Source organism: Nerophis ophidion, linkage group LG08 (genome assembly GCF_033978795.1).
Source record: "Nerophis ophidion isolate RoL-2023_Sa linkage group LG08, RoL_Noph_v1.0, whole genome shotgun sequence".
Classification (NCBI taxonomy): Eukaryota; Metazoa; Chordata; class Actinopteri; order Syngnathiformes; family Syngnathidae; genus Nerophis; species Nerophis ophidion.
Window position 1 is genome coordinate 51,584,099 of NC_084618.1, and position 25,259 is coordinate 51,609,357.

Here is a 25,259-nt window from a genome sequence, read left to right on the forward strand (position 1 = left end):
AAATAACAACTTTTATCTGTGTTCTACCTTTCACTTGCTGCACTCAAGCATGGTAAGCCATGATATGGTTGAATTTAATACGGCGTGGCGCAGGGACGGCGTGGCGCAGTGGGATGAGTGGCCGTGCGCAACCCGAGGGTCACTGGTTCAAATCCCACCTAGAACCAACCTCGTCACGTCCGTTGTGTCCTGAGCAAGTCACTTCACCCTTGCTCCTGATGGGTGCTGGTTGGCGCCTCGCATGGCAGCTCCCTCCATCAGTGTGTGAATGTGTGTGTGAATGGGTAAATATGGAAGTAGTGTCAAAGCGCTTTGAGTACCTTGAAGGTAGAAAAGCGCTATACAAGTACAACCCATTTATCATTTAATACAGTGGAACCTCTAATGTGGAACAGAAACTTAACCCCTCAGGTGCACAGGTGAAAATTAAAACTGGAAATGGAACTTTGTCAAAGTGTGAAAGTGGCAAAGGAGTCTTTGTTTTGGCAACATGGCTAAAAAGGCAACAGCAAGGACATCCCTCTTAAAGACTGAACGGATCAACCAACCATATTTGTTACTCACTTCTGCAACTCCAGGAAAGGTCAAAAGACCACTACTGTACAGCGGTATCTTCGTATATGTAAACCATTCCAGAGGGTCGGTTAAAATGCAAAAAGTATGAAACCCAAAAAAATGTTTCCCATAACAATGTCAATCCAAAACTTTGAAATAAAACAATAGTTTTATGTACAGTAAAGTATGTATTTTACCTTTTATTGAACACAACAGACAGAGATATGAGTGGGGGGGTTTAGGTCACATTTTGTGTTTTGTGGCTTAGTTTGTATATCTCATAGTCTTTCTCACCTTCTAAAGATATTTCACATGCCTGTACTGTGTATAAAATTGAACTACGTTCATGTTGTTTATAATGTGTATTTATAATATGTTGTGCAAAGGACATTTTATAATTTTCGGAAGTTTATTTTGTACTAGACATTATTTATAGGGTTAGGCGCAATAAGTGTTTAACTTCAGCCTAAACCCTTTCGGTCTGCAACATTTTTTATTTTCAATCTATGAATGTACAACTGTTTGTTTTGCTTTGTTGACCATTGACCGAAGAACAACAATAAACAATTTACCTTCTTTGAGAAATTGCTGTCTTTCTCTGGCCCATGGTAGGTTATTTTTCATCCTTCCTCAATACAAAAATAATTTTGTGACAAAATTGTTAGTTGGCGAACAACTACAAGGTGAACTGATAATGAAATAGTAGATGGGTGGCATGGCCATATAAACAGGCAGTTGACAGTTAACGAGCAGGTGTAAGCACAAAGATTTGTTACAATTAACAACACGTGTGTAAATATAATCAAGATTATTTGGGCACTCAACATAGCGCAACAATTTCTTGTGAGTAGGGATGTAACGATATATGGTATGATGATAAACCACGGAAAAATTCCAGACGGTTAGTAATACCGTTTAAATGTTTATTTGCCAAAAAAACATAATTTATTAATGCATTTTAGACGACACTGATAACCTCCTGGAAACTGAAGCACTGCAGCGCCAGCGCATGCACACTTACGCCGTTAAGAGCACCCTCAAGGTCAAAAAGACTGACAACCTGCAGAAAAAACGGAGAATGAAAAGCAGACACACTCAAAACGAGGAAAAAAAGAGGGGAATCGACTGTTATTCTATTTTGTGGCCTCTTTTACTGATATTTTCTTCAAAATGCTTGAGGAAATGCTAAGAGAGCATGATAAAACTGAATATGGAGTGCCTATGGAAGAGCAAAGAAGTTAAGAAAAGGCATTTTTTAAATATTTCTATTTTCTAATAATGTTAGCTATATTATATTTTGAAGTAATCATAGAACAGGGCAACAAAAACATGCAATTAAATGATCAGAATTCATATATTTGTCTTTATCCAGACTGTTTATGCAGGGAAATGGGGTCCAGTTCTGTAGATGACGTCACACCCAAAGGGGGCTGCAAATCCAGTCCGACTTTTGATTGATTGATTGATTGATTGATTTAAACTTTTATTAGTAGATTGCTTTCTAAATATATATTCTAATATTGCTTTCCTTTCTAAATATATTTATTGAATAATACTTCAACAAAATATGAATGTAAGTTCATAAACTGTGAAAACAAGTACAACAATGCAATATTCACCGTTGACAGCTAGATTTTTTTTGGACATGTTCCATAAATATTGATGTTAAAGATTTCCCTTTTGTCTTATTTATTTATATATTTTTTATTATTTTTTATTTTTCATGAAAAAGGGAGGGTTTTTGGGTTGGTACAATAATTGTAAGTGTATCTTGTGTTTTTTATGTTGATTTAATAAAATATATATATCCATCCATCCATTTGCTACCGCTTATTCCCTTTTGGGGTCGCGGGGGGCGCTGGCGCCTATCTCAGCTAAAAAAAAAAATATATATATATTTTTTTTATTTTATTTATTTTTTTTTTTAATTAAAAAAAATGTATAAAAAAATAATTCTGCGGCCCGGTGGTTGGGGACCACTGCTCTAGAATATGTCATCGCGTCTGCTTTTGCACCATGCTATCTGCGTGCCGGCCGGCCACATGTCTTGGTCGCATGTCGTGTGCGGCTGTTGTCAGCTCACGTGAGGGACTGCGGGGTATGGTTGGTCGGCAGCCATGCGGGTTACACTGAGGGTTGTGATATAAACAACTGTAGCACTCTTGCTGTTGTGCGCCGCGCTGTGAGCCCACATCAGGCAGGAGTGGCGAACGCATTTCGGGGGGGCATCCACGCTGTGGCACGGCATGGACAGCGGAACGGATGCCCGGAGTCCCATGCATCCCTAACTCTTACGGGCGGTGTCGGGCTGCGTTGTACACCCCCACTAGGACCAAACCCAGCGCACGAAGGGGGTTTGGTGGTGGTGGGGGGCGTATAATGTAGCACAGAGGAGTTGGGGATTAATGGGATTCTGTGTATTTGTTCTGTTGTGTTTGTGTTGTGTTGCGGTGTGGATGTTCTCCTGGGGTGTGTTTGTTGTTCTTGTTTGGTGTGGGTTCACAGTGTGGCGCATGTTAGTAGAGATGTTGGGGTTGTTTGAACGGGCACTCTCGGTGTGACCCGTGTAGCTGTTGAGCAAGTATGCCTTGCAGTCACTTACGTGTGTCTGCAGAAGCCACATACGACATGTGACTGGGTTGGCAAGTCTTATGTAACGGTTGTAGAGAGCATCAAATGTAGTGCCATCAGCCCATCACAGCACGTCCTTATTATTGTTGATTGGGTGAAAATCAGGGCTTCACGGTGGCAGAGGGGTTAGTGCGTCTGCCTCACAATACGAAGGTCCTGCAGTCCTGGGTTCAAATCCAGGCTCGGGATCTTTCTGTGTGGAGTTTGCATGTTCTCCCCGTGAAAGCGTGGGTTCCCTCCGGGTACTCCGGCTTCCTCCCACCTCCAAAGACAATGCACCTGGGGATAGGTTGATTGGCAACACTAAATTGGCCCTAGTGTGTGAATGTGACTGTGAATGTTGTCTGTCTATCTGTGTTGGCCCTGCGATGAGGTGGCGACTTGTCCAGGGTGTACCCCGCCTTCCGCCCGATTGTAGCTGAGATAGGCGCCAGCGCCCCCCGCGACCCCGAAAGGGAATAAGCGGTAGAAATGGATGGATGGATGGATGGATGGGTGAAAATCAGCAGACTTTTGAGAGAACAGTTAAAAATTGGGAGGATTGTAAAGTGTGAGTCTCCCAGAAAAACTGGGAGGGTTGGCAAGTGTGATGTTGTCAAGCGGCATTCATATAAAACTCCCAAAAAAACTGTGAGGGTTGGCAAGTGTGATGTTGTCAAGCAGCATTCATATAAAACTCGGGCCGCACTAACATTAAATTTTCATAATAAGGCGCGGGCTGCGAGTCTGAGACCCCCGGTTTATACAGTACATAGCACAAAGCAAAAAAAACAACTTTGTACGCAGTGTTACTTAATTTTAAATTTCAAAATACTTTTGTGGCTCCCATTGTTTTCTTTGTTTTGTGAAACGGGTCAAAATAGCTCTTTGAGTGGTAAAGGTTGCCGACCCCTGCACTAGATAGAGCCCGTACACTAATAGTTTGAAAATCACTGCTCTTGAGAAGAAGTTTGGGAAGCGTTTTAACAAAGTGGAGGGCTTTTATGAAAAATAACCCATTAGTAACTGAAAAACATTCACATAAAAACTAAATATTTTTGCAGCACAAACGTTTGGGACAGGTTTCGGGAGATTTTGACACCGTGGGGGAGTGCTTATAAGTAATAAATTAATAATATTAAGACTAATGGACAAAAAAATTGCAGATCAGACAGTTGGGATAAGTTTGGGGAGATTTAAAAACGGCGGGGGTCCGTGTTTTAATTAACAAATTAGTAAAGATCGGCGGGGCGCAGTAGGAGAGTGGCCGTGCGCAACCTGAGGGTCCCTGGTTCAATCCCCACCTAGTACCAACCTTGTCATGTCCGTTGTGTCCTGAGCCAGACACTTCACCCTTGCTCTTGATGGGTGCTGGTTAGCGCCTTGCATGGCAGCTCCGTCCATCAGTGTGTGAATGTGTGTGCTAATGTGGAAGTAGTGTCTAAGCGCTTTGAGTACCTTGAAGGTAGAAAAGCGCTATACAAGTACAACCCATTTGTCATTGCACAGTTCAGTACATTTCCATTTTTTTTTTTTTTTTTTCCGGACAATTGACCACTAAATAGTAACACCCGAATAAGTTTTTCAACTTGTTTAAGTCAGGGTCCACGTTAATCAATTCATGGTACAAATATATACTATCAGCATAATACAGTCATCACACGAGTTAATCATCATAGTATGTACATTGAATTAGTTACATTATTTACAATCCGGGGAGTGGGATGAGGAGCTTTGGTTGATATCAGTACTTCAGTCATCAACAATTGCATCAACAGAGAAATGGACATTGAAACAGTGCAGGTCTGACTTAGTAGGATATGTACAACCACCAGAGAACATAGTGAGTTCAGATAGCATAAGAACAAATATATACATTAAAAATACATTTGAGTATTTACATTAGGTTATTTACAATCCAGAGAGATGGGATGTGAATGGAGGAGGGTATTAGTAAAGGGTTGAAGTTGCCAGGAGGTGTTATTTTAGAGCGGTTTTGAAGGAGGATAGAGATGCACTTACTTTTACACCTGTTGGGAGTGCATTCCGCATTGATGTGGCATAGAAAGAGAATGAGTTAAGACCTTTGTTAGATCGGAATCTGGGTTTAACGTGGTTTGTGGAGCTGGATGGACGATGGAAAGGGGGCTTTCCAAGTACAGTCAGTTATCTACTCAAAACCTAATTGATATTATGGGAAATGACTGGCAAATTAATTTCCAGTAGTAAAAAATATATACAGAGAACATGTTAATCAAAATTCGGGCATCTGGAAGTTATGGGTCTTTTGATCGCTGTGTAATAATGAGGTAATATGTTGGCAAAAAGAATACAATAACGAGTCCTGAAAAATCCTACAAAAACTGGGGCGTACCAAAACCAAGATAACATCAGCGTCACAGAGAGGATAACTTAGTTATCTATAGAATAGGGTATGAATTAATAAATTAAAAAAGGTACTATACTGCCTTTGAAAAATATTGGTACTTTTTTTTTTTATAGACATGATGGCGCGCCCTGATGACATTGCTTGTAATACCAGCCGAGGCACGGGTTAGTCAAAACGCATAGAGCACTTACAGTGTGGCGACAGAGGACGGAGGATGGACGTAACTGTAAAGGTCGGGCTACAAACACTAAACCACCGCTCTGCAAGCGGTGCTTTAAAACACAGCTAGCAAGTAACAGCTAATGTCTCTGCAGTGATTTGGCTATTTCTGAATCATTAATCCTCATCTCCATGGCATCAAAAAATATTTTCTTATAAATGTCATCCCTGCAGGATGAGGAATAGCTAAAAACATGCTCCACTACACACAATACGTGGATAAAATAGTTAACTGCTAACAGCAAACTAGCGCTCCTCACAGTAAACAAACGGATGGATCTATACAAAGTATAACAGCTGCATCTTTTTGATACTACAATGATTATAGCAATATGTTTCATTATCACAAACATCCATCCATCCATTTTCTACCGCTTATTCACTTCGGGGTCGTTGGTGCCTATCTCAGCTACAATCGGGCGGAAGGCGGTGTACACCCTGGACAAGTTGCCACCTCATCACAGTTATCGCAAACACTTTTGTCATTTTCTTATTCTGTATAAACTCAAGAAATTAATCTTTGTACACAGGAGGAATTTCAATATGACCAAATTATGATCATTTAACTATTTGGTATCGGATTAGATCCAAAATGTGTGGTATTACCCAAAACGTATGTACAGTAATACAACAGAAGAATAAGTGCGTATTACATTTTAACAGAAGTGGAGATAGAACATGTTAAAACAGAAAGTAAGAATATATTAACGGTAAATAAACAAGTACATCAATAATCCATCTATCCATTTTATACCGCGTGTCTCTCATAATTTTGACAAACTAATATCAATCAATCAATGTTTATTTATATAGCCCTAAATCACAAATGTCTCAAAGGACTGTACAAACCACTACGACTACGACATCTTCGGAAGAACCCACATAAGGGCAAGGAGAACTCACACTCAGTGGGACGCCAGTGACAATGATGACTATGAGAACCATGGAGAGGACCTCAAATGTGGTCCATGGTCCATGGTCATCGGACCGGACCCCCTCCACAAGGGAGGGGGGGACAGAGGAGAAAAAGAAAAGAAGTGGCAGATCAACAGGTCTAAAAAGGAGGTCTATTTAAAGGCTAGAGTATACAAATGAGTTTTAAGGTGAGACTTAAATGCTTCTACTGAGGTAGCATCTCGAACTGTTACCGGGAGGGCATTCCAGAGTACTGGAGCCCGAACAGAAAACGCTCTATAGCCCGCAGACTTTTTTGGGGCTTTAGGAATCACTAATAAGCCGGAGTCCTTTGAACGCAGATTTCTTGCCGGGACATCTGTAATATAATGAGAATTGGCACAATATGTTACAGCATACATCAGCAGCCAAATCAGGAGACTTTGTAACCCATGTGCTTACTACTAAAACAACAGTCGTCTAATATGTTCACTATTCTTTAATGGCAAAATTGTTTTTTGACTGCAATAGGAAACACATCCACAGATTTTCTGTCAAACTAAAACCAATCATGACATTTTTTGTGGTCCCTTTCTTTTCAAAAGAATGGAAACCTATCGACATACTTGTTGGCAATGCGTTGTCTTGAATGTGCATGCCTGCATATGCTGGGCTGCATATACTGCACCGCCTTTGCAAGAAAAAAATCTTTATTGCCACACAGAATCACAGGTCTCCTCCCACGCAGTCAAAGCGAACCACACATTAACTCACAGCAGTGATGCAGCATGACCCACCGTGTTGCCCTATATTCAACCACCAATCCATTACCCCTATAGCAGACAGGCTGCGAGCGCGACCATGTATTTGACACACATTAGCCCCTGTGACCACCAATATAGCCATTTGTCAATTGGTTGGGTTAAAGTGGCAGCACGAGGCCATTTTTTTTTCTCAAGTCACCCCTCCTCTAATTGTACCTCTCGTTCATCTCAGATAATGAAATAAGATCAAAAATACCATTCTTGGGGGCCACAAGTAGGGTTATTATTTTTAAGGAAGCAACAATGTCTACACAATGATGTACAGTTAATGGTAAGAGTTAGCTTTCACTCTGTAGAAAAGGTGCATGAAAGGTCAATGTGGCCACTAGTCCAGTGTTTTTCAACCACTGTGCCGCGGCACATTAGTGTGCCGTGAGATACAGAAGATTTTGTCATTTCACCTATTTGGTGTGCCATTGTTTAAACCTTGGCAGAGTAACCATGTAATACTCTTCCATATCAGTAAATAATCCATCCGATTTCTACCGCTTATTCCCTTTTGGGGTCGCGGGGGGCGCTGGCGCCTATCTCAGCTACAGTCGGGCGGAAGGTGGCGTACACCCTGGACAAGTCGCCACCTCATCGCAGGGCCAACACAGATAGACAGACAACATTCACGCTCACATTCACACACTAGTGACCATTTAGTGTTGCCAATCAACCTATCCCCAGGTGCATGTCTTTGGAAGTGGGAGGAAGCCGAAGTACCCGGAGGGACCCCACGCATTGACGGGGAGAACATGCAAACTCCACACAGAAAGATACCGAGCCTGGGATTGAACCCAGGACTGCAGGACCTTCGTATTGTGAGGCAGACGCACTAACCCCTCTGCCACCGTGAAGCCAGTAAATAAATAAATGATAAATGTGTTCTACTTGTATAGCGCTTTTCTACCTTAAAGGTACTCAAAGCGCTTTGACACTACTTCCACATTTACCCATTCAGACACACATTCACACACTGATGGAGGGAGCTGCCATGCAAGGCGCTAACCAGCACCCATCAGGAGCAAGGGTGTCTTGCTCAGGACACAACGGACGTGACGAGGTTGGTACTAGGTGGGGATTGAACCAGGGACCCTCGGGTTGTGCACGGCCACTCTCCCACTGCCCCACGGCGTCCGCTAGTTAATTGCTTTTTAGATGTCAGGAACGACGATGATGGTTTGCAGGTAAAAAGGTATCTAATGCTTTAACCAAAAATTAAACAAAAGGTGAGTGCCCCTGAGAAAAGGCATTGAAACTTAGGGAAGGCTATGCAGAACGAAACTAAAACTGAACTGGCTCCAAAGTCAACATAAACAGAATGCTGGACGACAGCAAAGATTTACTGTGCATCAAAGACGGCGTCCACAATGTACATCCGAACATAACATGACAATCAACAATGTTCCCACAAAGAAGGATAAAAACAACTGAAATAGTCTTGATTGCTAAAACAAAGTAGATGCGGGAAATATCGCTCAAAAGAAGACATGAAACTGCTACAGGAAAAGACCAGAGAAAAAGCCACCAAAGTAGGAGCGCAAGACAAGAACTACAACACTACACACAGGAAAACAGCAAAAAACTCAAAATAAATCACGGTGTGATGTGACAGGTGGTGACAGTACACCTACTTTGAGACAAGAGCTGTATTGATGCATGCTTGGTTATGGTTTAAAGTCATATCCCACAATTGTGACAACAACTTTTTACTGTCAACCGAGTTTCGTTTTTTAATGATTTCTGCTGGTGGTGTGCTTCCGGAAATTTTTCAATGCAAAAAAATGTACCTTGGCTCAAAAAAGTTTGAAAAACACTGCACTAGTAAACATTTGGCATATGAAATTTACTCACTTCCAAGTATGTATGCATTCAATGGTAAATGACCCCAAATTACTCAGACCATACAAAATCTTCAGATTTTTATTTTGAACTAGAGGTGAAACTATTGGTCGACCTTTTCGACAAATGTTGACAGTAAAATTTGTCGCCGACAATTCTATTTGTTGACAATAGTCGTGACGTCATCACACGGGTTTGTCCGGGCGGAAGCAAATCCGCGCCGCCACTCGCATGTAGAAAACATGTAAAGTTTGAGAACATTTCCTCTTTTTCTTGTTAAAAACATGAATGCCTAGCTTATTTTGCACAGCGGACTTTGGTTTTATGGCAGTACATCTGTGATACGGGAGCATTTAACGCGGAGGCATGATGTTGCACATCTGGAGGGAGGATGCGGTCTCAGCCTCGGTAAGAGTGTTAGCTTAGGCCTTGCGAAGGTAGCTAACAAGTGTGGGGCAAAGTTGTGTGAAACATAGATTAAACTATCATTTTAGCCAAAGTCAGCAAGCTCCATTTTGTCTTTACCAATTGAAGTACTTTTTAAAGTACCGTCAATATGCAATGCTGTTAAATAAAAATAAATAACAAACACATACACGTACACATACACACACAAACACACACAGACAGGCACCAATGTGGACGGATCATAAGATTAAACATATACATTTATTAAATAGCCAAATTTTAAGAATTAATCAAAGATACAATTCTACACATTGAGTCTATTAGAGTGCTAAAACTGCCAAGAGTTAATCAATAGTCAGTATACCAGTGTGCAGCTTTTTAAACATCACAAAAAACTGATTTTCTTTTTGAGGAAGTTAGATTTTATGTTTTGTTGTTTTTTTTTCTTTGCTGCTATTTTTTACAGGTTTTTTTTAAATACATAAACAAGGTTAAATGATTTATTAGCACTTTACCTTTCCTTTCTTTTTAATAGAAACATTTCAACAATCATTTAAATTTGTGTAACAGCTGAATAAGCAGCACAGGTACAGTATAAAAAAAATATTTTTTATCAATTAGTCATCTTTTTTATTTGTAAGTACAGTACATGCCTAAAATAACTTCAGCAGGATTGAACATTTTGATGGAAAAATTAGAGCCATGTGTACACTTTACTACCTGATAAGTTAATGTTAACGTTAAAGTACCACTTGTTCCACCCCCTGGGAGGTGAGGGGAGCAATGAGCAGCAGCGGTGATTTAACCCACAATTCCAAACCTTGATGCTGAGTGCCAACCAGGGAGGTAACGGGTCCCATTTTCATAGTCTTTGGCATGACTCGGCTGGGGTTTGAACTCACGACATATTGATCTCAGGGCGGATAATCATTAAGATAGTCGTTGACTAATTGACTATCGAAATAATCGTTAGTTCCAACCCCATTTTGAACATAAAGATGGGTATGTAGGACTGGCACAGTACATCATACATCACAAGACATTTCATTATCCATTGGTCATTAGTTGTGTAGTAGTTCACACTGCTTTAAGTCACCTAAGGTAGGCTCCAGCCCCTACTGTGATGCTGAATCGGAAAAGGTGGTACCAAGAATTTGTTGGATGGAGAGAAAAAGGCTAATACCCTAACAAATGAATATTTTTTAAATCCAATAATACATGATTCACTTCTCTGGTTTGCTATGGAAGAAACAAACCCTACCACTTTCTCACATCAGCCCCAGGTGATCGCACCTGTGTTCTGATGTGATCACGCTAATGGTCACACTTACTTATGCACACCTGTGCTTCACGCTCACATGTTTACTGTAGCACACAGAATGCATGAAGCAGAGTTAGGTGCAAAAATAATATTGTTTATGTTTCATAACAGAAGCGACCCATTGGCCTTGTTATGCTGCTTGAGGCCTAGACTGCAGGGGAGTTCCCATGATGCACTGCACTTACTACGTCGCAATAAACAGAACTGTACATTCTGATTCAACGACAGATGACATAATTAGGTAGAATTAGTATTTAGTGTCTTGCCATTATGCTGTAGTTTATCGATTCCATTGTGTTTAAATAGTGTGCCTCTCATATGGCAAAGGATGGCAGGGGTAAAACATATGGAAAAGTATATCGGGCATTTGGCAACAGTTCAACAACTGCCATTCTGCTCGCGTGACTTCAGTTTGAGTTCAAGCTGCAAAAATTAGGTGTTTTTTTTCTCAGACTAATGGAAGAAATCGATGACGCATTCAAATGTTCCCTCTCATCTCCACATGATGATGCCACAAAACATTTTACAAGGTGAAATACTTCAGTTGATCAATGCTTCTGGGGCAACATGATTCAACTGCTGAAACCTGATACAAAAAGCTCCTAACTTGTGGAGCTATGGTCAGGTAATCTGCTTCAAACACTCTGACAAATACCATTTTCACACCTATTTTCAAAATGGCTCTTCAACTCGTGAAACCATTTGCAAAAAGAGAAGAGGAAAAGTGGGCGAACATGAAAACAGATTATTTTGGTTTGGTTACCATGAAGGGAAAGTGATGGACTGCAAACAATTAGAAGGAATAAAAGCCATGTGATCCATACACTTGGAAAAATATGCCGCCAGTGTTTGTCCGTGTGAATGAGTTGGTTTATGAAATACATTTCAAAAATAGAACATAAATGAATCAGCATTAATTGGTTTGTCTGCCACCCCAGCTTTAATTGTGAGAAGAAAATAGCCATTTGTTTATCGGATTTCCTTTTCAACACAGGTGACACCAAAGCGACAAAACCTCTGTTGCATGGCCATGATTCTTTGCGCTAGACATAAGCAACATCATGAAATGGGGGAAATTCTTCCAGTTTCTTTGCATATCCTTCACAACCTGCTACTGACACTCCCACCAGGAGTCCTCAATTAAATTTGTCCCAGGGCCAACATTTTTCTCGGCAGACCGTGTGAGAGCCAGATGGAGGGTTGCATGGGGGGTCTCGATGCTGATTTGCGCCAAAATATATCGCAATACTTCAAAAAGATGGCTGTCTAAAAAATATACATTTTTAAATGTTTTTCCTTCAGCAGTTCAAAAATGTAAAACCCAGTAGAAACCAAAGAGCAAAAGAAATCGTAAATATGACTGTAGAAGAATCGCCCCTCAAATACTTGAGCATTGGAAGTTGGCCATCCATCCATCCATTTTCTACCAATTGTCCCTTTTGGGGTCGCTGGAGCCTATCTCAGCTGCATTCGGGCAGAAGTCAGTGGACACACTGGACAAGTCGCCACCTCATCGCAGGGCCAACACAGATAGACAGACAACATTCACACTCACATTCACACACTAGGGCCAATTTAGTGTTGCCAATCAACCTATCCCCAGCTGCATGTCTTTGGAGGTGGGAGGAAGCCCGAGTACCCGGAAGGAACCCACGCAGTCACGGGGAGAACATGCAAAATCCACACAGAAAGATCCCGAGACCGGGCTTGAACTCAGGAATACTCAGGACCTTCGTATTGTGAGGCAGATGCACTAACCACTCTTCCACCGTGCTTCCCCGGAAGTTGGCCAATCAGAGTCAAAATTTTTCTCTGATTTGCGCAACTCGACCGTCTAATCAAAACATATATGTGTTTACTGTGCAGGAACACTAACGTGGAACAATATATATATTTTTTTTGGTTTCTGAAACGACACAAGTGTCATCCTCTCGTGTGGCTCAGACCTACTTTTAGTTTTTGTCTCCGGCGCTAAGTAGTATATAAACAGTTATCAACACATCGATGTCCTCATTTCATATTTATATTCATATTCAACATTTATTCATCCAGAGTAAGACAATTAAGGATATATTTTAATTTGCAAATAACCCTTGCCATGAAGGAGCATTTACATGAGAGAGATGTTCAAGTGTGAGGATTATATATCACCATCTCTCATTTATCAACAAAAAGTACCACTTTAGATGTCAACAGTTCACAAATGCTATTAACGTACAGGGGCATAAGCATTGGAACATAAACAAATATATAAGATGGACAAACACTTTAAAATAAACATGGACAATGTCTGCAATTTGTGGACGTTAATGTTAACATGTTGTGGTGTTAACATTATTACAATTGATTTAAACAAAAAATACGTTTTATTTGTTTTGTTTTTTAGACAAAGATTATTCATGTATTTTTTTTTTTTTATTATTACTATGGTATATTATTTATTTATTATTTTTTTGTTCACTCATCTGTTACAGAGAAAACCAAAATTGGATAACATTGCTATGTTATGAAAAGGGGTAGGATTAAATAAGCTTCCTACTTCTTTTCGAACGTGCTGTAATGAAACAACTGGAAATGTGTGATGCATTACATCAGTGATTCTCAACCTTTTTCCCGTGATGTACCCCCTGTGAACATTTTTTAAATTCAAGTACCCCCTAATCAGAGCAAAGCATTTTTGGTTGAAAAAGAGATAAAGAAGTAAAAATACAGCACTATGTCATCAGTTTCTTATTTATTAAATTGTAACAGTGCAAAATATTGCTCATTTCTAGTGGTCTTTCTTGAACTATTTGTAAAAGGATATAAAAATAACTAAAAACTTGTTGAAAAATAAACAAGTGATTTAATAATAAATAAATATTTCTACACATAAAAGTAATTATCAACTTAAAGTGCCCTCTTTGGGGATTGTAATAGAGATCCATCTGGATTCATGAACTTAATTCTAAACATTTCTTCACAAAAAAAAAAATCTTTAACATCAATATTTATGGAACATGTCCAAAAAAAAAATCTATCTGTCAACAGTGAATTGCATTTCTTTTAAGTTTTTTACAGAACTTACATTCCTATTTTGTTGAAGTATTATTCAATAAACATATTAATAAAGGATTTTTGAATTGCTGCTATTTTTAGAATACTTTAAAAAAAATCACGTACCCCTTGGCATACCTTCAAGTACCCCCAGGGGTACGCGTACCCCCATTTGAAACCACTGCATTACATTGTATCGTATGCATGTTCAAAATAAACTGAAACTGAACTTAAGGTTGAAATGAGCTCAGAGTAAGTGATTTTACTGTTATCTAATGTCTACTTTTAAGTCTGTGTGGTATAAAACAAGTAAAAACAATCAATTCAGTACAATGTATTTGTTTTCCAAATTGTGTTGAAACCCTGTGCTTGAGGTTAAAGCGGATCTATGATGATTTCAATTTACATTTAAAACCTTTCCTCTTGGTGTAAATATTGGATGCTTAGGTGCAGAATTTGCGTAAATGTTCCCCAGTCACTTTTATAGGTTGTTTTTTTATGTCAGTCTGCAAGATGTCCGTTGTGGAGGCGTTCCCAGATCGCAAAATAAACCAAGTCTCACCCTCTCCGATAGTAGCACAAATGATCTTTTGAAAAAGTACACTGTTTAAAAACATAACTTGAAGTCAGATTTATCCTTTTTTACCAGACACGGTCAAAAATAAACTTCATAAAAATAATTAAGATTCACCAAGTCACAGCATTGGGTACACCTGCACACTCTCCGATCGATACAGAGCCGTATTTATGTCAAATAATATAAAAAATTACTAAATTATCATGTATTTTGTTTTTTCCTCACAGCCTAAAGAAAGGGGAGGAGCTTGACTTAATGTGAAAATAAGTACATCCACCTTGCAGTGACGTCACGATGTGTCAAAACTGGAACAGAAGCTTCCAAAATTGGGTGCAAACTCACCGGAAAATGTTTTAACCTTTATAATTTGCCTTTCTTCAACGTGAGTATTCACCATTTTAACAACATTTACAGCATAACTCAAAAATTACAAAATCGATCATAGGTCCCCTTTAATGCTACAGCGAACACTATAAACATTGATAAAACATTCAGAAATTCACAAGCTGATTCAATGGTATTGAAGGAAATAAGCCTCAAAACTTTGCAACTCCTGTCCAGGAGTGTGCAGCGGTTCTTCTTAGCAGGATAGGAGAAATGTAGCCATGGAGAAAAGTGTAGTTTGAAACATCTGTTTGCACACGCAACACTTAAGACCTTTAGCATATCAGTATGTGGATTTAAAGGCCTACTGAAATGAGATTTTCTTATTTAAACGGGGATAGTAGGTCCATTCTATGTGTATACTTGATCATTTCGCGATATTGCCATATTTTTGCTGAAAGGATTTAGTAGACAACATCCACGATAAAGTTCACAACTTTCGGTGGTAAGAGAAAAGCCCTGCCTCTACCGGAAGTCGCAGACGATGACGTCACATGTTTGATGGCTCCTCACATATTGACATTATTTTTAATGGGAGCCTCCAACAAAAAGTGCTATTCGGACTGAAAAAAACGACAATTTCCCCATTGATTTGAGCGAGGATAAAAGATTTGTGTTTGAGGATATTGATAACGATGGACAAAAAAAAAAAACGTGATTGCATTGGGACGGATTCCGATGTTTTTAGACACATTTACTAGGTTAATTCTGGGAAATCCCTTATCTTTCTATTGTGTTTCTAGTGTTTTAGTGAGTTTAACAGTACCTGATAGTCGGAAGGGTGTGTCCACGGGTGTGTTGAAGCGCAGTGTCTCAGAGGAGTCGACGGCAGCTATGGACGGCACAAGCTCAGCTTTTCTCCGGTAAGAACTGACTTTTTAACCAGAATTTTCTCACCGAAACCTACTGGTTGACATGTAGTCGGAATCCATGTTCTCTTGACCGCGCTCTGATCCATAGGAAAGTTTCACCTCCAGGAATTTTAAACAAGGAATCACCGTGTGTATGTGTGGCTAAAGGCTAAAGCTTCCCAACTCCATCTTGCTACTTTGACTTCTCCAATATTAATCGAACAAATTGCAAAAGATTCAGCAACATAGATGTCCAAAAAACTGTATAATTATGCTGTTAAAGCAGACGACATATAGCTGTGTGTGTGTGCAGTGCTCATACTTCCTAAAAACCTGTGATGTCTTGCATACACGTCATCATTACACGACGTTTCGAAGACGAAACTCCCGGGAAATTTAAAATTGTAATTTAGTAAACTAAACCGGCTGTATTGGCATGTGTTGCAATGTTAATATTTTATCATTGATATATAAACTTTTAGATTGCGTGGTGGGTAGTAGTGGCCTTCAGTAGGCCTTTAAATTATGAAGTGTATTAGTATGATCCAATTTAAAAAAAACTGTTCAAACTCAAAGTGTTTACAAAGTACAGAAAAGAAAAACAATGTTACACATTCTGAACTTGTTGATAATCTTATTTATCTCACCATATGAAATACAACTTACTTCACTATTTATTATTTATTTTTAATATTATCTATGGAATTTGTTGTGAATAAATTGAGAGCAGAAAGTGAACAAAAGTGTTAGCAATTGCTATGTACTGGAAACAGGGTAGGCTAAGATCTGCTACATGTTGAAAATGTAGTGCATGTTCGAAATACACTCAAATTCAACTCAACAACTTCCGCTGCAACTTTCTGAAGAAAAAAAAATGCCGCAAATCTACGCATTTTCCAAAAAAAAGCCTTCGAAATCTTGGAGGGACCGATTATAGTACAAACAGGCACACCTTGGTTCAGTCCTTCGTCATTCAGATAGTGTGTATCCGGTTCAGAGTCACGGGTAAACCAAGCTTATCCTAGCTGACATTTGGGCAAAAGGGCACACCTTGGGACGGCGTGGCGCAGTGGAAGAGTGGCCATGCGCAACCCGAGGGTCCCTGGTTCAATCCCCACCTAGTACCGAGCTCGTCACGTCCGTTGTGTCCTGAGCAAGACACTTCACCCTTGCTCCTGATGGGTGCTGGTTAGCGCCTTGCATGGCAGCTCCCTCCATCAGTGTGTGAATGTGTGTGTGAATGGGTAAATGTGGAAAGGGTCTCAAAGCGTTTTGAGTACCTTGAAGGTAGAAAACCGCTATACAAGTACAACCCATTTATTTATTTATTTGGCCTAGTTGTCTGTCAATCACAGGGCAATTTGACCCAGGAATGGACTATTTTAACTGGCACATTGTTATCGGAACACCATGCATTGCAACGTGACAGCAAAAGGGATGTTGACCAGATTGTGTTGGCCCTTAGAGGTTCTACTGTGTTTATTTATTTATTGAAAAAGTGGAGTACAGACTATCTGTGACTTTATTGCGTTAAAACTGCACTGGGAGATGAACCCGTCTCATCTGGAATGACTAGTTTTCTCAAACCAGTCAGACTGATGAATCCCATTTTTATGTTTTATTAGAGCCATTCCCGTTAAATATTGCACATATGATGTTGGAATATCTTCATCCAGTTTATCACCCCCATGTCTGCTGTTATATTCCATCAGACTCAACCGAATCGTGTATGTGAAGAGCAGCAAAAGGACTGACGACGTGGGGAGGGAAATGCTCACTTTCTAGCACAAGGAGACACAGTTAAAGGAGAAGATCAATACCACTCTCACATATGTCTAAAGGAAGAGTACTTAAATAGATATATTTTTTTCTCCCCGAGTCATCTATTCCTTTTGAACACTCCTAAACTATTGGCTTGACGATTGTCAGCATAAAGCGAGTGAATACCTCATATTGATTATCAAGCAAGCACACAATACATTTTAAATTCATGTTTCCTGTGATTAAATGATGTACATTGTGTCCGACATTCTAAATCACCACCACGGGCTGTTATGAATATGAGCGCTGCACACACACACAGTTAAAAGTAGTCTGCTTTGACGGCATAATTACACAGTATTTTGGAGATCTGTGTTGCTGAATCTTTTGCAATTTGTTCAATTAATATTGGAGAAGTCAAAGTAGAACAATGGAGTTGGGAAGCTTTAGCCTTTAGTCACACAAACACACGGTGATTCCTTGTTTAAAATTCAAGGAGTTGGAACTTTACTATGGATCACAGCGGACATGGATCCCGACCACTTGTCAACCAGCAGGTTTCGGTGAGAAAATTGTGGTTAAAAAGTAGGCACTTACCGGATATCAGCTGAGCTTGTGCCTCCCGTACAGCTGCCGTCGACTCCCCTGAGACACTGTGCGTCAACACACCCGTGGAGACACCCTTCCGACTATCAGGTACTGTTAAACTCACTAAAACACTAGCAACACAATAGAAAGATAAGGTATTTCCCAGAATGATCCTAGTAAATGTCTCTAAAAACATATGAATACGTCTCAATGCAACGCGATTGCAATCGCGTTTGTTTTTTTTTCTAGTCCGCCGCTATCAATATCGTCAAACACGAATCTTTCATCCTCGCTCAAATTAATGGGGAAATTGTCGTATTCTCGGTCCAAATAGCTGTTTTTTTGAGGCTCCCATTAAAAACAATGTGAATATATGAGGAGCCCTCAACATGTGACGTCATCTTCTGCGACTTCCAGTAAAGGCAGGGCTTTCCTCCAGCTGCGAACTTTATCGTGGATGTTCTCTACTAAATCCTTTCAGCAAACATATGGCAATATCGCGAAATGATCAAGTATGACACATAGAATGGACCTGCTATCCCCGTTTCAATAAGAAAATCTCATTTCAGTAAGCCTTTAAACTGCTCATTATCAACACGGGTCATAGGAAAATACATCAACATTTGGGGTTGGTTGACACATGTTAAAAATGGGTTGTTTTATATTGAATTTAGGATATAATAAAGGACTATGGTCTTATTACTAAGCCATTTTCATCTGTCACTTGTACAATAGATTCTCAAATAATTATAATTGGAGGTTATGTACTATGTAATATCTATGCTGTTTAGAAGTATCTAACTGCATTGATCCTCTGCGGGAAAGTTACTGTGTTAAAAAATATAGAGGCAGTACAGTAATAGTTTCCCCTGGCTAAGGTTGAACTATTCATGAGGTAATCTGGTGTTTAAGAACATTTTTTTTTTTTGCCAAATGAAAATCAGTATGAATAATTCATAGAATAAGATATTTGTATGCTTGTGTAGAGTCGACCTAGATACCCACTACTCAAATAAGTATTAATCAACTGAACTAGTTGTGTGTGTGTGTGTGTGTGTGTGTGTGTGTGTGTGTGTGTGTGTGTGTGTGTGTGTGTGCGTGTGTGTGTGCGTGCGTGCGTGCGATTATGTTTGTGTTTCTTAAAAGTCCATCTTAAGAGAATACAGCTAGAAGACACAAATTAAAGGATACGTAATACTGTCAATAAATAGCATACGTGCCAGAAAAACACATTAACATTGGATAAACACAAATTAAAAGGTTTTTTTTTGCAATTTCACGCTGGCGCTTATTAGTAGCCAACTTGGTTACATTTTGGGTACAATTTAAGAATTGTTTAAGGATTTGTGGAAACAACTCTAACATTAGCATTGAAACAATGACCTGACCTACAGGACTTTGTTTAGCTTGTGTTGGATAGGTAAAATGAATACGCTTATTACGATACTTAGAATTGTGAAAACTAGGAACAAATATTTTGTGTACCTGCGTAAATGTTAATGAAGGAAAGTAGGCAGAATTTGAAGTAGTCTATCAGATAATGCAATAAATGTAAACTGATACCGACCTTCATTTTTAACTGTGGTGTGTGTATAGTGTGATAGCTATGGCAAACTTTCTCCATATTGAACCATACATGGGGCTACACAATTAGTCAACATTGAATAGACATTGAGGTTTTAATTGATGTGATTGCGTAACCGTCCAATCTACATTCACCAGTTAGGAGAAAAAAACACTTTTAATATGTTTAATATGTCTCTAAGTTACAGTTTTGCTTACAGAAATAAGTCCATTTGATGTTCTTTTTTTATTTATTTATTTAGGAAAACTAAGTAATTTATGTATAAATTTCAGTACAATTGTAAACAATTCTACAATAAGGAGAAAAACAAGTTTATATCCTTTTAAATGGTTACTTGCATTATTGTAATATATCTATTTTACAGTACATTACAAACACTGTATAGTTTTACCGATTATTTATTCAGTTTAAGAGAACTATGAAAAGCTGTAAATATGACTGCATAAAGCAGAATATTGTTTAAAGTTCGGTATAGCTCGGTTGGTAAAGCGGCCGTGCCAGCAACTTAAGGGTTGCAGGTTCAATCCCCGCTTCCGCCATCCTAGTCACCGCCGTTTGTCCTTGGGCAAGACACTTTACCCAACTGCTCCCAGTGCCACCCACACTGGTTTAAATGTAAAAACATTAGCTATTGGGTTTCACTATGTAAAGCGCTTTGAGTCATTAGAGAAAAAGCACTATATAAGTATAATTCACTTCACTAATTCACTTCACTAAAGTAAATTATTGCATATTGTTCTAAAGTGTGCCATCTTGAGACCATAATATGTTGATAGATAATTTTGGCAGTTTTATTCATTTGTATGTATACAAATTGCAATTTTGTAGGGAAAAATCACAATTAGGTTTATTTTTTCTCAAAATCGTGCAGCCCTATTTAACAATATAATTTTCAATACACTCTAGTAAAACAAGATAACAATGTAAAAAGAACAGAAGCAGAGTTGTCCTTTACATCACGCTTCACTACATCGCTCATTTTTAAAGCATATTTATATATTTTTTATGAAAACATGGGTAAATGGAGAAAAGTATGAATACTACAGCAGTATTGTCCACTTGATAAGACCAAACCAATCAAAGCATTGTTCAATATCGTGGGCACTGATTGGCTCAGCCTCAGAAAGTATTTAGTCCTGCCTTATGAGTGTAAAGGTGACTAATTGGCTGTTAGTTGGCTCTTGAGTAAAAAAAAATATTTCTAGAATTAGATTTTTTTTTGGTGCTATAGCTAAAAAATTATTCAAATCATTATCAAAATTTCCCTCCTTCATGATTATTCATTTAATCAAGTGCCATAAACCAGCCATAATACAGCTAAAGTACTGTATTAACAGCCCTAGCCCTAACAGAAGCAAAACTTAATTAAAAAAAATAAAAATAAATAACATTTTTATCTTTACTTGCGATAACAAGAGATGTGTTTTCTGAATTAATTTAAAATAGTGTCACAGTCAGAAAACCAAATCAAAAATCGTGTTCACAGTTATGTTGCACTAAAACTGTCTTTTTTCTTTCTTTTTTTTTTACTATTTTCGGTTTGTAATTATGCTGCAAAAAATAAACCTCAAAATGATTTGGCCATATCCAGATATTGTGAGCCATGCCATGTCGTATCGTAAAGGTACTGTGGGAATCACAACGCCAATTTCCAATACAAAATAAAGTGTGCACTAAACACAGTCTAATGTGACTATTAATAAACAAAATATCAATTACAAACCCTGTTTCCATATGAGTTGGGAAATTGTGTTAGATGTAAATATAAACGGAATACAATGATTTGCAAATCCTTTTCAACCCATATTCAATTGACTGCACTACAAAGACAAGATATTTGATGTTCAAACTCATAAACTTTGTTTTTTTTTTTGCAAATAATAATTAACTTAGAATTTAATGGCTGCAACATGTGCCAAAGTAGTTAGGAAAGGGCAGGTTCACCACTGTGTTACATCACTTTTTTTTTTAACAACACTCAATAAACGTTTGGGAGATGAGGAAACTAATTTTTGAAGCTTTGAAAGTGGAATTATTTCCCATTCTTGTTTTATGTAGAGCTTCAGTTATTCAACAGTCCGGGGTCTCCACTGTCGTATTGTACACTTCATAATACGCCACACATTTTCCATGGGAGACAGGTCTGGACTGCAGGTGGGCCAGGAAAGTACCCGCACTCTTTTACTACAAAGCCACGCTGTTGTCTTGCTGAAATAAGCAGGGGTGTCCATGATAACGTTGCTTGGATGACAACATATGTTGCTCCAAAACATGTATGGACCTTTCATCATTAGTGGTACCTTCACGGATGGGTAAGTTACCCATGCCTTTGGCACTAATACACCCGCGTACCATCACAGATGCTGGACTTTGCGCCTATAACAATCCAAATGGTTATTTTCCTTTTTATTCTGGAGAACACAACGTCCTCTGTTTCCAAATGTAATTTGAAATGTGGACTCGTCCTACAAAACACCTTTCCACTTTGCATCAGTCCATCTTAGGGTGAGCTCGGGCCCAGTCAAGCCGGCGGCGTTTCAGGGTGTTGTTGATACATGGGTTTGGCTTTGCATAGTAGAGTTTTAACTTGCACTTACAGATGTAGCGACCAACTGTAGTTACTGACAGTGGTTTTATGAAGTATTCCTGAGCCCATGTGGTGATATCCTTTACACACTGATGTCAGTTTTTGATGCAGTACTGCCGGAGGGATCAAACGTCCATAATATCATTGCTTACGTGCAAAGATTTCTCCAGATTCTCTGAACCTTTTGATGATTTTACGGACTGTAGATGGTAAAATCTCTAAATTCCTTGCAATAGCTCATTGAGAAATGTTGTTCTAAAACAGTTTGACAATTTGCTTACAAAGTGGTGACCCTCGCCCCATCCTTGTTGGTGAAATACTTAGCATTTCATGGAAGCTACTTTTATACCCACTCATGGCACCCAACTGTTCCCAATTAGCCTGCACACCTGTGGGATGTTCCATATAAGTGTTTGATGAGCATTCCTCAACTTTATCAGTATTTATTGCCCCCTTTCCCAACTTATTTGTCACGTGTTGCTGGCATCAAATTCTAAAGTTAATGATTATTTGCAAAAAAAAAAATGTGTATCAGTTTGAACATCAAATATGTTGTCTTTGTGGCATATTCAACTGAATATTGGTTAGAACGGATTTGCAAATCATTGTATTCTGTTTATATTTACATCTAACACAATTTCCCAACTCATATGGAAACGGGGTTTGTATTTCGGTTGTTTTTATCCTTCTTTGTAAGAACATTGTTGATTGTCATGTTATGTTTGAATGTACATTGAGATGTATTGCTGTCCATTATACAGTAATCATATTGAAGCGTTTTCAAACAAAGTGCTTCTGCATAGGTAATCTTTCTCTTTTTAACTCCCCGATATGTGCATGTTATGTGCATGTTATGTGTTTGCCATCAGGAGGGGGTGAGCAATGTCAGTCTAAATATCTCAGATTTACTTTAGAGCACAGGGTTAAAGGGAAGATGAATACGGTACGTAAAGTTCATGCTTATAGATTTAGAATGGTCAGATCTAGTCAGACTTAGATTAGTCACCTGGTGTTGGATTATAAATATTTGGGGTTTTGGCACAAGCTGCTACACTAAATCTGACCAATTTGTCTATAAGCATGAACTGATGAAGCCTACTTGAATGAGAGGCGAAACGTTTTCTAAGACAAACTGAATAGTCCAGTTGTGATCGATTGAATGGGGAAACAAAAGAACCACTAAAACAAGGGAACAATGGATCCAGCCAACTCAGCTGTCTACCTCTACAACAATGTAAAGATTCTGGGGATTAATTGATTGATATTATTATTGAATGCAACAATTCAATGCAATAATTGTACCCACTCGGCATCAATTGCTGTCGGTCACCCAGCTTAAGGGGTACTCACATACTGTATGTGGCCCCTTCTCAAGGTTTCTCCTTTTCCCTCTTGGATTTTGAAGTTTTCCTTTGTCCGGATGTAGGTTCAGATCCGGAAATGATGTTTGTAAAACTCTTTTTGGTACTTGTGATTAAAGCCCTACTTAAGAACTTGTTGTTTTGATTGATTTTGGCGGCGCCAGTGGGGTGGATGCAGGTCCAAAGCAAAGAAAGAAGTAGTAGTGAAACAATCAAGCTGCCACGCAAATTTCTGATAGCTAATATTAGCATTATCATTTTGATTTGAGCATCGAAAGTCACTTAAAAGTAAATGTTGATCCTGACTGTACAGACACATTTTTTGTTTCTTTGGTTATTTTGGAGCTTCCGCCAAGATAGCAGTAATTGCACATAGGCTCTTGTTCTTCTTCTTTTAGTTCGCATCAACTTCTTTCTTTTTAACAAATAGGAAAAGGGGGAATGACATATGCCATAAAGCTACTCAGCACATGTGTAGTTTTTTGCAGTAACTCCTCAAAGTTACTTAAGTGCCAGTAAAAGCCATACAGACCTTCTCAGACTATGACAAAGGTGGCATTTAAGTAATTTAAGTTGATGTATGTATCATTCCAAAAGTTATGAAGTTTGAAAAGTTACTTAATGCTGCTTTAATAGCTATACAAGTACATTGTGAATGATTGATTGATTTTTTTTTTTTTTAATGCTCTGTCAACAGGGCCATTTTCAGGACCACATCTCCCTGGCGTAGGGAAGTTTTGAAATACATGACAGTATATGAAAGTAAACTGTATAACTTTCCTTTTTTTATTTCAACAGCATGTGATCTGATCACATCATCTTAACTAAGGCGTTCGAATCAAAATACTTAATAGTGTGTGCAGGCAGTTTCTTCATAATAATGAAAGTTATCACATACATAATACACTTGACGCAGCGTGTCTTTGCCATTTGCTCCTTTTCTCACAACAGCTGCTGCAAAAGTTCAGGACTTTGTTTGGTGTGAAGTGTTTGTGTCTCAGAGTTACATACAGTGAAGAGTTTTTACCCATAGTCTGAAAACATAACAAGAGGACTTTATGTGCAAAGTTACGAGCTTCAAGACCATCTGGTAATTATGAAATAAATGGAAAGACTATTGCCCCAAATCAAAGCTGCATTTCATCTGGCCTTGACCAACATGTCTTAAATAAATATTACACTACACACAGCACTTATTTAATAATTCACTATAATTTGGGGTCTGATTTCCACTCGGAAATTGATTGCCTCAGTAACTATGTTCAAATATCAGCTATGTATGTATATAGCCCTATGTTTGCGGATCAATGAATTTGTTACAAACCTAACTCAACCTGTGCAGTCATACCTCTACCTTTATCAGCTCTAACACTGGCATACCCCAAGGATATGTCCTGAGTCCACTCTACTCATTGCATATAATTGCAACTAGGGATGTAACGATAAACGGTGATAATGATAACCGTGGTAAAACTACAGTAA